The sequence below is a fragment of the Sceloporus occidentalis genome, unplaced genomic scaffold (genome assembly GCF_023333645.1).
Source record: "Sceloporus occidentalis isolate IW3139 unplaced genomic scaffold, rSceOcc1.0.p SCAF_1, whole genome shotgun sequence".
Taxonomy (NCBI): domain Eukaryota; kingdom Metazoa; phylum Chordata; class Lepidosauria; order Squamata; family Phrynosomatidae; genus Sceloporus; species Sceloporus occidentalis.
Window position 1 is genome coordinate 241,394,024 of NW_028316981.1, and position 13,023 is coordinate 241,407,046.

Consider the following 13,023-nt stretch of genomic DNA (forward strand, 5'->3'; position numbering starts at 1 on the left):
TGGATGCTCCCCAGTTTCTGATTCATTTGTTCTTCAAAATGTCTTAGGTTGCATTTATGTACACCATAGCATTAATGCAGTCTGTCACCATTTTAACTGCCATAACTCAATGCTATGGAACTCTGGAATTTGTAGTTTTGTGAGATATTTAGGCTTCTGCCAGAGAGCTTTGGTACCATAACAAATTATAAATTACAGGATTGCGTAGAATGGAGCTATGGCAGTTAAAGCAGTGGCAAATTGCATTAATTCAGCAGTGTGGTAGTAGCCACTGAGTGATTAATTTTGACCAGAAAGTATCTTTTTACAGTTTAAAAATATGTCTCAATCTGAAATATGGACTGGACTGTTTAAAACTTATTAAAATGTTGCATTGCCCCAAATCTGGAGTCTCCTGTGCCAAAAACAGTTAAACAATTCTGCAAAGAACCAATCAAGCTTCAAGAATGGAGAAATAAATCAACTGTCAGTTTTTGAGTTCTCCTGAATAGTTCCTAACACAGTATGATATACAGTTAAAAGTAGAGGATACGACTGACCTTTGCCTTGAAATCTGAATATGCTAACTCAACTTGAGATTCTGATAAACATCATTTGAAACCCTGTGCTGTGCTTGGTGATGAAAAGACACAAGGCATGCAAAGGATCTTCACGGGCAGTTTTTACTGTAAACAATGAGATATCAAGCTTTAGAAGCTATTGTTAAAATGTCTTTGAAGTGAACTCTTTGTCTTTGATGTGAAAGATAGATGCTGCAGTTATAAAAATGCCAGAATCTTATGAAGTAACACTTTCATTGCCTGTCTAAGAACTCTTTTCAGCAACCAGAAAATTGACTTGCAGATTATTGTACAGAGGGTCAAAAATCCATTTATGCAAATAAAGACTGATCGTTTAAGGAAATATCTGTCACATCTATTGCTGGGGTTAAAAGTATGCAAACCTTGTATTACACAGAGCGCTTCATCAGATTGGTAAGTTCTTCATGTCTGGGATGACTCCATATCAATGTCATATTCGCTTCAACATCCACCTACTAAGGAAGAATGTGGACTAGCCACTTTGATTTCATTTCATCGTTACTGAATTCTTGGAACAAATTTTGACTGTTACTTGTTCAGTCATGCATGCGTTTTTTTTCCTCAAGGGACAGCGAATTTGTATAATTGCCTCCAATTTCACAATATATCAATACCTTCACTGACTCTAAATCTGATCCAGTTTGTTGGAACGGAGAGGAAGCCTGAGATGGAAATAGCAGGATTCCATGTTCATGGAGGAACTCTGTTAAAATAAGGTAACAGAACAATGAATCAAATTCAACAAAAATGTCTGGCCCAAGACATTTTACTTCTTGAGGTAAAAGTCAAGATGTTGCCTGGCTGGCAGTCAAATTTTACTTTGATACTCACAGTGGAATATGGACTTTCAGTCAACCCAAAGGCAAAATACTAGTTGAGGAGTACTACATATAAAACTAGGGAGGTGAAAGACTAGGGTCCTTGCATACTACAAACTTCTATCACTATGATTCCACTTTAACTGGTGTGGCGTGCAGTCCTGGGGCCACAGTTTGACCAATTATAAGTTATCCAAAACAATGCCTTAACGCAGTAGTCCCCAAACTGTGCTCTTTAAGCAGGGACGTAGCTAGGATTTTAGGAAGGGGGGGTCCAGACTAAGTGCCACCATTATAATGGGGCTTGAGTGTGGCGGTGCAGCAGCACACACCATTCATTTTTCTAATGGAAGGGGGGGGGTCGGGACCCCAAGAACTCCCCCCTTGGCTACGTCCCTGCTTTAAGGGATTTTAGACTTCACTTCCCAGAATCCCAGACTATAAAGGCTTTGTTTGGGGACCACTGCCTTAACACCCTGATGAACCTAGATCCTATGTGATCTCAGATGCTAAGCAGGGTCAGGTCTGGATGGGAGATTGCCAAGAACTGTCAGAGGAAGATAATGGCAAACCATCTCTGAATAAATCTTGCCCAGAAAACCCCACATTGGATTGTCATAAACTGGAGACAACTTTAAGGTGCAGAACAACAACAAAAGGTATGTAAAAGCTTATCTGTTCATTAGATGTACTTCAACTATATCCATCCTACAAATTGAAATAATTATTTGAAGTGGCCTAGGACTCTCAGATGTCTGAGCACTGTCACTAGTTTACACTTCCTAGGACTCTTCCTAGGAACATAACAGGTTGGCATCGTATTTGAAGCACCAGGCTTCACCATGGAGCTACATTTCAGATGATGTGAACAATGCTCCAATAAGGGATTATATATTTCTTAATAATGTTGAACCATTACTTCTGATCCAGTATTTCCCTGAGATTTTAGAGCTTTACATAAATGTGGTTTTTTCCCATTTCTCTTTTTCATTAGAGAGGTGGGCTGCTTTTTTTTTTTTTTAATTGTTGTAGTAGTCAATAGCTTTTATGTCACATTCCACTTATGGTGACCCTATGAATGAGAGACCTCCAAGACACCTGGTTTTTAACGGCCCTGCTTGGTCTTGCAAATTCAAGACTGTGGTTTCCTTGATTGTGTCTGTCTAATTGTAATATGGTTTCTTTCTTTACCTACTGTCTTCCATATTACCAAGAATTATTGTTTTTTCCAATTAGCCATGTCATCTCCTGATATGTCAAAAGTGGAATAACCTCAGTTTAATCATTTTGGCCTGTATAGAGAATTCAGGCTTGATTTGACCTTGGGCATTTTTGTACACCATTACATACATACACTTTGCTGCACTGGTCAGCTATCCATTCATTTATATATTTAAGAAATGCATCCCAAGAAGAAATCTTGATGCATTAATGTGCGTGACTCTTTTTTAGGTGGTGCAGTTCTTTAGTGCCTAAGACAGTGGAGTTCTGCTGTTGTGACAGGGGGAAAATATGGCAAAATGTAAGTGCTTCACTTTCAAAATTTCTCGAATCCTTTTTGTCAGTGCAGAAAAAAGAGCTAGGACTCCCCCCTGGAACAATAACAGGATAGAACTGAGGAAAATCTTCATGTCCTTAGACAGGATGTGGATACAAAAATTTGACCTAAGTTCTCTAGTAAGCACTAAGAAGTTTATAGAAAGAAACTTTAAACTTTTAATTGGCAAACTAAACAGAGTAGGATTTTAACCTAATGAAACTGAACAGTGCAGTTCAGAACTTTTCACATATCATCTACTTGCATCCATATAATTTCATCAGTTCCTGAAACCTACTGTGGGAAGAGGCAGTAGCTCAATAGTAGCAGAGCAAATGTTTCCAGTCTTTGACATCTCCATGCTACAAAGTTCAGATAGCAAGTGATGAAAGAGTCTGTAAAGGCTCTGGAATTCAAAGAGCTGTAGTTCAAAAACTCTTGTTTTTATATCTTAGTTGTAAGTCAAAACAGAAGTTCTGAGGGTGCATCTACACTGTAGAAATAATGCAGTTTGAAACCATTTTAAGTGCTGTAGCTCCATCCAATGGAATTTTAGGATTTGTAGTTTTATGAGGTGGTAACACTTCTGTATTAAAAAAAGTACTGCTGTCTCAAAAAACTACAAATCCCAGAATTCTGTAGGATGGATCCATAGCACTTAACATGGAATCAAACTGCATTATTTCTGTGTAGATATAGCCCTATTCTGTCAGCAACTGGAGCAGGAGTGAATGACATGAATGATGTTTCTATAAGGTTTAAAGTAGTGCTCAGACCAGGAGAGGTTACTTGGTCCCGAAACAGACGGGCCAAATATGGCAGCTTCTGACTGCTTTGGGATCATGATGAGATGATGCATACTCCTGAAGTGAGTGGAAGCCACTCTGAGACCAGCTAAGGAGAAGCTGCTGAGAAAAGGAGTGGTAAAAAACTGTTCCTGCCAGCAGCCTGTCCTGGAGCTATGGGGGCCACTCCTTTTGGTCTGTCTGCTTTGCCCCTGAGTTAAATGTACTTAATTAGTAGTTGATACAGGTTTCTGACCCACATTGTTTGTCCTTTTAAAGGCCAATGTATGTAGATCTCCATTTATTCACATGGCCATATTCATTAATGTGCCTGATGCGCCATTCACACAGATAAAGCATGGAGATGGATATGTATCACAAGACATGGACATATTTTTACAAGTGTATTTGGTTTTTCACATTTATACCACATCTTTTCCGCATAAAATGTCAAGGTTCTAACAAAAATAAAAGACATAAAAACAACAAATCAATATCATTCTTTAAAAGATAATTTTAAACATTTACATCTCACCTTTCCCCTAATAATGAGACTCAAGGCAGCTAACAACATATTTAAAACAATACAAGATAAAACTCATACAACAGTCTATATACAATATAAATATAAGATTTAAAGACACTTAAACAATTTATGAGTTAAAACATTAAACCTTAATAATATCAAAATGCATTAATAACTACATTTAGGTGCTGCACACGAGGGACGTCATCATGGCACGCCCCCATGTAAACGGGTGTGAGCTAACATGGCACCCTGTTGGAGGAAGAAGGGTTTTGAGGATATGAACACTCAGCCCTACTCTGCAGTCAGGCTGGCACAAAGTGCCAGTCTGTATTACTGCCTCTTATATATTGTTAAAGTCTTGTATGTTTGTATATTCTGTGAAATCTTGTAAACTGCTTTTACATTTAAATCAATAAAATTTAGTATTTAAAAAGCTATATACAAACTCTTTAAAACCTTAAAAACAGCACTGCACCACATTAAAAAACCAACACTTATCAGATTGTAAAATCCTGGCAGCACAGAAACCTTTGACCTGCTGTTGAAAGGAGAGCAAGGATGTGGCCGTTCTGGCTTCTCTAGGGAGGGAGTTCCAAAATCTGGAAGCTGCCGCCACAAAAGGACTTTCTCTTGCTTCCACCAAGTGAGTAGAAGAGGGTGGTTGGTCAGAGAGTAGGGTCTCTCCAGATGATCTTAATATTCTAATGGACTCATATAGGGAGATGTGGTCCTTCAAATAATAGCAATAACAATAGCACTTACATTTCTATCCTGCTTTATAGTGCTAAGCACTCTCAAAACAGTTTATGATCTGTTAGCCAGTTGCCACCAACAAGCTGGGTACTCATTTTACTGATCTATGAAAGGAAGGATGCTGAATCAATCTGGAGCTCAGAAGAATAAAATTTACAATATTTTGACTTCAGTACTGGCATTTAACCATGTGCCACTAGGGTTCATAGTCATAGATCCAAGCCGTATAAATAACAACCAACATATTAAGCAACAATGTATTAAAAGCAAATATGACAGGTATAGCAGGTATATGTCAGAAAACTGCCAGTTACAAACATTGGCTGGTTTCGTGTATGGGAGATAAACTGGGTAGTTATGGTGCTATGCAGTGAATCCCAGCTTGACCACCCACAATCCCCATTTACCAGGAAACAGCCACTGCAAGCAGCCTGTTTCCTTGGAAGCAGTTGCCTGCCCTTTCCACCTCCTCCTGTAAATGATTTCACAGAAGCAGGATCCCTGGTGGGGTGAGGATGTCAATCAGTTGCTTCCTGAGTAACAGGTGAAGACACCCCCCCATATCAATTTCAGAGGGTGCTGCCTGGGAATGGGGGACTTTCATGGTCCTTACATGGCCCTGGGGGACATTGGGATAGTGAAAATTTCTCTGGATCGGGGCTGTGGCAACCACATGCCACAGCCCCAATCCGGCACTTTGCCAGCTCTAAAAAGAATGGCAAAATGCTGCTCCTTTTAGCACCAGCAAAAAGGCGCCCTTGCCTCCATGATGGTGGCTTTTTCGTGCTCCTTTGGCGCAGCATGTCTAAACACTGCGCCAAAGGAGGGCTGTGGTGCCCCCCACTGTGTGGTTAGGTGTGTGGTGTGATGCCAGAGTCGGGGTGGCATTGAGGCATGCAGACGTCATACCCCCACTCTGCCCTGAGGCCAGTGTTAAATGTCGGTCTGTTTAGCCCCTAAGTTATGTGACACCATGGCCAAATCTGATACTTTTAGGAACAGGCATAGCTCATGCACAGGTCTTTGTAGAGCAAAAGTACACACATCATAGGAGCAACCTGGACATCCAAGAGTAAATTGGAGGGGGGTACATCTAAACTGGGAATGCAGTGGCTTAATGGTTAAGATGCCAATTCTGACATTGGAAGTTTGGTAGTTCAAGGTCTGAGTGCTGCATGATGGGGTGAGCTCCTGTCACCAGGGACGTAGCTAGGATTTTAGGAAGGGGGGGGGTCCAGACTAAGTGCCACCATTATAATGGGGTTTGGGTGTGGCAGCGCAGCAGCACACACCATTCATTTTTCTAATGGAAGGGGGGGTACGGACCCCAAGAACCCCCCCCCCCTTGGCTACATCCCTGCTGTCACTATTCCCAGCTTCTGCCAACCTAGTACACTGGTGCCTCGGCATACGAAATGATCGGCTTACGAAATTTCCGGGATACGAAAAAGTTGGATTGGGGAAAACTGTTCCGGGTTACGAAATATTTTTCGGGTTACGAAATTCATTTCGGCGCGAAATTCAAATGATGCAAAGTGCAGCTACAGGCTTTCCAGGGCTTTCCAGGGCTAACGGAAAGCTAAGGGGGCTGGGTTAGGGGTTAGCTTTGGCGCGAATTTTGAATTTCGTTAGCAGCAGTGATTGGCTTGAGAAATCAAGCTGATCATCTGGATTGGCTAACGAAATTGGGGGGGTGGCCTGGCTTGAGAAACAAAAGCCGGCTTCCATTGATCTGCCCCCTTTGTCTGGCCTTGTGGACTGTGTGAGGAAGAGTTTCTTCTGAGCTCTAACTCTTGGTTCCACTGTTGGTCTGGACTTTTCCTGGCTTTCTGCCTTTGGACTTGTTCTGCCTTTGCCAGGTGTACAGTACTCTTCGGATCAAGACCGGCCATCAGGAATTTCTCTACAGGTAGGTGGATGGATTTTTACCTTCTTCTTGTGGGGTCAGACAGTGTGAGCATGCTTTTGCTGTGTGGATTATGGGCTTGGGGTGCTGGCTTGCTTTTTTTTTTTTTTTCTTTGCTGTTTTCAAAGTGTGGAGTGTGGGTTTTAAAACTTTGGCTATGGTCCCATGTGGGCCAGAGAGTCTCACCATAGGGTGGCATGTTCTGATTTGTGGATTATGGGCTTGGGGTGCTGGTTTGCTTTTTTTTTTTTTTTTTTTTGCTGTTTTCAAAGTGTGGAGTGTGGGTTTTAAAACTTTGGCTATGGTCCCATGTGGGCCAGAGAGTCTCACCATAGGGTGGCATGTTCTGATTTGTGGATTATGGGCTTGGGGTGCTGGTTTGCTTTTTTTTTTTTTTCTTTGCTGTTTTCAAAGTGTGGAGTGTGGGTTTTAAAACTTTGGCTATGGTCCCATGTGGGCCAGGGAGTCTCACCATAGGGTGGCATGTTCTGATTTGTGGATTATGGGCTTGGGGTGCTGGTTTGCTTTTTTTTTTTTTTTTTCTTTGCTGTTTTCAAAGTGTGGAGTGTGGGTTTTAAAACTTTGGCTATGGTCCCATGTGGGCCAGAGAGTCTCACCATAGGGTGGCATGTTCTGATTTGTGGATTATGGGCTTGGGGTGCTGGTTTGCTTTTTTTTTTTTCTTTGCTGTTTTCAAAGTGTGGAGTGTGGGTTTTAAAACTTTGGCTATGGTCCCATGTGGGCCAGAGAGTCTCACCATAGGGTGGCATTTGCAGATTGGGGGGTTTTGGCCTATGGGTTTGTGTTCTGGGGTGCTTTGGCCATGGCTGTGATGATTTGAGAGTGTGGGATGTGAGTTTTGCAAGTTTGGCCTTGGTCCCATGTGGGCCAGAGAGTGTGACTTTGGGGTTGCATTTTTAGATTTGGGGTTTCTGGCCTATGGGTTTGTGTTCTGGGGTGCTTTGGTCATGGCTGTGATGATTTGAGAGTGTGGGATGTGAGTTTTGCAAGTTTGGCCTTGGTCCCATGTGGGCCAGAGAGTGTGACTTTGGGGTTGCATTTTTAGATTTGGGGTTTCTGGCCTTTGAGTTTGTGTTCTGGGGTGCTTTGGTCATGGCTGTGATGATTTGAGAGTGTGGGATGTGAGTTTTGCATGTTTGGCCTTGGTCCCATGTGGGCCAGAGAGTGTGACTTTGGGGTTGCATTTTTAGATTTGGGGTTTCTGGCCTTTGAGTTTGTGTTCTGGGGTGCTTTGGTCATGGCTGTGATGATTTGAGAGTGTGGGGTGTGAGTTTTGCAAGTTTGGCCTTGGTCCCATGTGGGCCAGAGAGTGTGACTTTGAGGTTGCATTTTTAGATTTGGGGTTTCTGGCCTTTGAGTTTGGGTTCTTGGGTGCTTTGGTCATGGCTGTGATGATTTGAGAGTGTGGGATGTGAGTTTTGCATGTTTGGCCTTGATTTGATGTGGGCCAGAGAGTGTGACTTTGGGGTTGCATTTTTAGATTTGGGGTTTCTGGCCTTTGAGTTTGGGTTCTGGGGTGCTTTGGTCATGGCTGTGATGATTTGAGAGTGTGGGATGTGAGTTTTGCAAGTTTGGCCTTGGTCCCATGTGGGCCAGAGAGTGTGACTTTGGGGTTGCATTTTTAGATTTGGGGTTTCTGGCCTTTGAGTTTGGGTTCTTGGGTGCTTTGGTCATGGCTGTGATGATTTGAGAGTGTGGGGTGTGAGTTTTGCAAGTTTGGCCTTGGTCCCATGTGGGCCAGAGAGTGTGACTTTGGGGTTGCATTTTTAGATTTGGGGTTTCTGGCCTATGGGTTTGTGTTCTGGGGTGCTTTGGCCATGGCTGTGATGATTTGAGAGTGTGGGGTGTGAGTTTTGCAAGTTTGGGCCACAGAGTGTGACCATGGGGGTGGGGGTGGTTTCCAATTGTGGCTTTTGCTCAGTGCCTGTGCCTTTTGTCCTTTTTAGGCTTGAGCTATGGCTCCCAAGAAAGCCACAGATAAAAGCGGCGGTGAGAAAAAGAAGAGGGCTCCCTTGTCCTTGGAGGACAAGAAGGAAATCATCGCCAAGCACGAGAGGGGCGTGCGCTTGGTGGACATTGCCAAGGAGTATGGACGAAACCCTTCGACAATTGGCACTGTCCTCAAGCAGAAGGAGGCCATCAGAGCCGTTGTGGCTCCAGCGAAAGGCGTGACAACGATTGCCAAGCAGAGGACACCGAAGCACGAGGAGATGGAGCGCCTGCTGCTCCTCTGGATTAAGGAAAAGGAGCGAGTCGGGGACACTGTGACCACCTCGGTCATCTGTGAGAAGGCCACCACCATTTTCGAAGACCTGGCCAGCAAGGAGGCAGGTGAAGGAACTTCTTCCCAGGAGGAGCCAGCCACCCCGGAATTCAAAGCATCACGTGGCTGGTTTGAAAGGTTCAAGAGGAGGACCGGGATCCACTCTGTCGTCCGTCACGGCGAGGCGTCCAGCGCAGACCACCAGGCCGCCGAAGCATTTGTCATCGAGTTCAAGGCCATGGTGGAGGAGGAAGGCTACGTCCCGCAGCAAGTGTTCAATTGCGACGAGACGGGCCTCTTCTGGAAGAAGATGCCTCGCCGCACCTACATCAGCCAGGAGGAGAGGAGATTGCCAGGCCACAAGCCTATGAAGGACCGCTTCACACTTGCGTTGTGTCCCAATGCCAGCGGGGACTGTAAGGTCAAGCCCCTGTTGGTGTACCACTCTGAAAATCCAAGGGCCTTCAAGGCACACAACATTCAGAAGGACAGGTTGCCAGTGATGTGGCGTTCCAATGGCCGCGCATGGGTCACACGCCTCCTTTTCGTGGAGTGGATCAACAGTGTCTTCGCCCCGACTGTGAAGCGGTACCTGGAGGAAGAGGATTTGCCCTTGAAGTGCCTCCTCCTCTTGGACAATGCTCCTGCGCACCCGCATGGCCTGGAGAAGGACATCCTTGCAGAGTTCTCCTTCATCAAGGTCCAGTTTCTGCCGCCCAACACGACCTCCCTCTTGCAACCCATGGACCAGCAGGTGATTGCCAACTTCAAGAAGATCTACACCAAGCACCTGTTCAAGCGTTGTTTTGATGTGACGGAGAGCACACAGCTGACCCTTCGAGAGTTCTGGAAGCAGCATTTTGATATCGTCGTGTGCTTGAAGATGGTGGACTTGGCCTGGCAGGAGATCACCAGGCGCAACCTGATTGCTGCGTGGAGGAAGCTGTGGCCTGATGCTTCTTCCTTGGAAGGGTCACAGACCGAGGGTGCTGAGCCAGGTGAAGAAGAAGAGGTTGCTGAGATTGTCTCCATCGCAAGGTCCCTGGGACTCGACGTGGACAACGAGGACGTGGAGGAACTCATCGAGGAGCACAGCGAGGACCTGACAACAGAGGACCTGAAGGCCTTGGCGGCCATGCAACACTCCGCCGTGGATGAGGACGTGCTCCATTTCGACAGGGGCCAGCAGGAGGAGGCTGCGGGGGCATTTTTGCCAACAGCAGAAATTAAAGACATTTTGCGGCAATTCCACAATGTGTCTTCATATGTTGAGAAGCACCACCCTGAGAAGGTGCTCACCAGCCATGCCATTGCACATTTTGATAATGTCTGCCTTAGCCATTTTAAGAACCTGCTTAAGGCCCGGCAAAAGCAGACATCCTTGGACCAGTTCTTCACTAGAGAGGGAGAACCGTCATCCAAGAAGGCAAAAGGTGACCCTTAAAAAAAAGGTGACCCTTAAAAAAAACACCAAATTTTTAAAAAAAAAATTGTTGTTAAACTGGTTAACTTTGTTAAATTGGTTGCATTGGCTAAATTGGCTGAATTGGCTAAATTGGCTAAATTGGCTGAATTGGTTGAATTGGCTAAATTGGCTGAATTGGCTGAATTGGGTTGAATTGGTTTAAATTTGGCTTTTTTGGCTGCCCCTTTCCTCCTCCTCCTGCCTCACTCTGAGATGCCAGGACCAGATGCCAAGACCAGCAAAAGATAAGTCAAAAACATTTTTTTTCTTTTTTTCTTTATCCTTTAGAAAGTTTAGAATGGACCTGCCAGTCATTGTTAAGCTCTTTAGTGCCTCAGGCAACTTTGTATTACATTGTATTGTAGGGTACTTAGCTTAATAGGCCTCTATTGTACCTTTGTTTTCACTTGCAGGTTCAGTCTGAGGTCATAGAACGCATTAGTTATTTTCAATGGAAAAAGCGTTTCGGGTTACGAAATTTTCGGCTTACGAAAGGAATAGAGGAACGAATTAATTTCGTAACCCGAGGTAGCAGTGTAGTTTGAAAGCATGCAAATGCAAGTAGATAGATTGGCACTACTTTGGTGGGGAGATAAGAGCGTTAAGGGTCACATGACCACCGGAGTAGTCCTTGGACAACCCTGGTTCTTTGGCATAGTATTGGAAATGAGCTCTGCCCCCTACAGTTGGTTACAACTAGAAATTCATGTCATGGGACTACCTTTACTTTTACATCTAAACTAGGAACATAGATTTTCAAGGGGAGGCCAATCCAAACAGGATGAACTCAAGTTACTTGGTCTGCCATTCTATGGACAATAACATCTGTATCTCTTCTAGATTACACTTTTATAAGCCAGGGGTAGTGGGAGCACATCCATATTAATAATTTGAGATATTGGTTCAGTACCCAGATGGCTTCCTTGGACTGAGACAGAAAGGACTGATTGTGCTGGGTGTCATCTGCTGATTGTACTTGATGACTGTGTACTCAAAATCTCCATTCAGTTTCCTGCAGTGGCTTATACATAGATGCTAAATAGCAAGTGGTAGAGAGATCTTGTAGCACCTTTGAGACTAACTGAAAGAAAGAAGTCGAAGGCTTTCATGGCCGGCATCTATAGTTTTTTGTGGGTTTTTCGGGCTATGTAGCAATGTTCTAGAAAAGCTGGCGAAACGTCAGGAAGAAACTTTTCTGGAACATGGCCACATAGCCCGAAAAACCCATAAAAAACTATGAAAGAAAGAAGTTGGCAGCATGAGCTTTCATAGACTTAAGTTTACTTCCTGAGATGCATTTGGTGCATTTAAATCTGAGGCAGTAGACTGTAGTCTATAAAAGCTCATACTGTCAACTTCTTTCTTTCAGTTAGTCTCAAAGGTGCTACAAGATCTCTCTCCATACTAATTCTACCGACTAAGGTGGCTATATCTTAGAATTCTACCAAACAGCAAGTGAGTAAGGGCATCTATACCATTCCATTTCTGCTATCTTCAGGTGATTGAAAGATTTTTTCCATCATCTAGGTCCCTTAGTAATAGATCCAGTCTGGGATAAAAGTGTTTGGAGCAACCGATTGTGAGGAAAAAATGTGTCTGTGTGTCCATACACACATTTTGTTGCAGAAATTATACCTTCTCCTTTCTACCTATTTGAAACCTAAGTGGAACAGACAAATAAACAACAAGCCTGACACAATGTCATGGCAAATTTGGGCTTGACAATTTCCATTCTGTTTATACCAAATGTGGGATTGAGGTTCTCAAGAACACTACAGCTAGCTCTGTCTCTAGACACTGGTGTGCATATTGCTATATCACCATACATCTTTGAAAAGAGATTCCACCTAAACTTTAGGAAGAACATCTTGATGATGAGAGCTGTTCAACAATGGAATATGTTGCCTTGGAGTGTTGTAGAGTCTCCTTTGTTGGAGGTTTTTAAGCAGAGGCTGGATGGCCATCTGTTGGGTATGCTTTGACTGTGTCTTCTTCTATGGTTGGGGGTTGGGCTGCATGACCCTTGTGGTCTCTGTCAACTCTGTGATTCTATATAGGGCTTCCTAAATGGAAACAGGGAGTCCAGTTGACCAGGGTTCCTGCCTCTATGAATAGAGCACTCTGCATAGATGGAGCTCCATGGATGGAGCACTTGGGCCTATTTCAGTTTGACACTAATCATGCATTGTTCAGAGAGCATGATGACCACATATTTAGGTGTCTAGAGGTCAGGACTACTAACTATGCATTTATTATGCATTTAGACCAAATGTCTGAGACATAACACACAGGGCCAAACACAACTAGGATATTCCTGAAATTATTTAACAGAATCTTAATATTAAAGGAGTTATTTATTTGAATT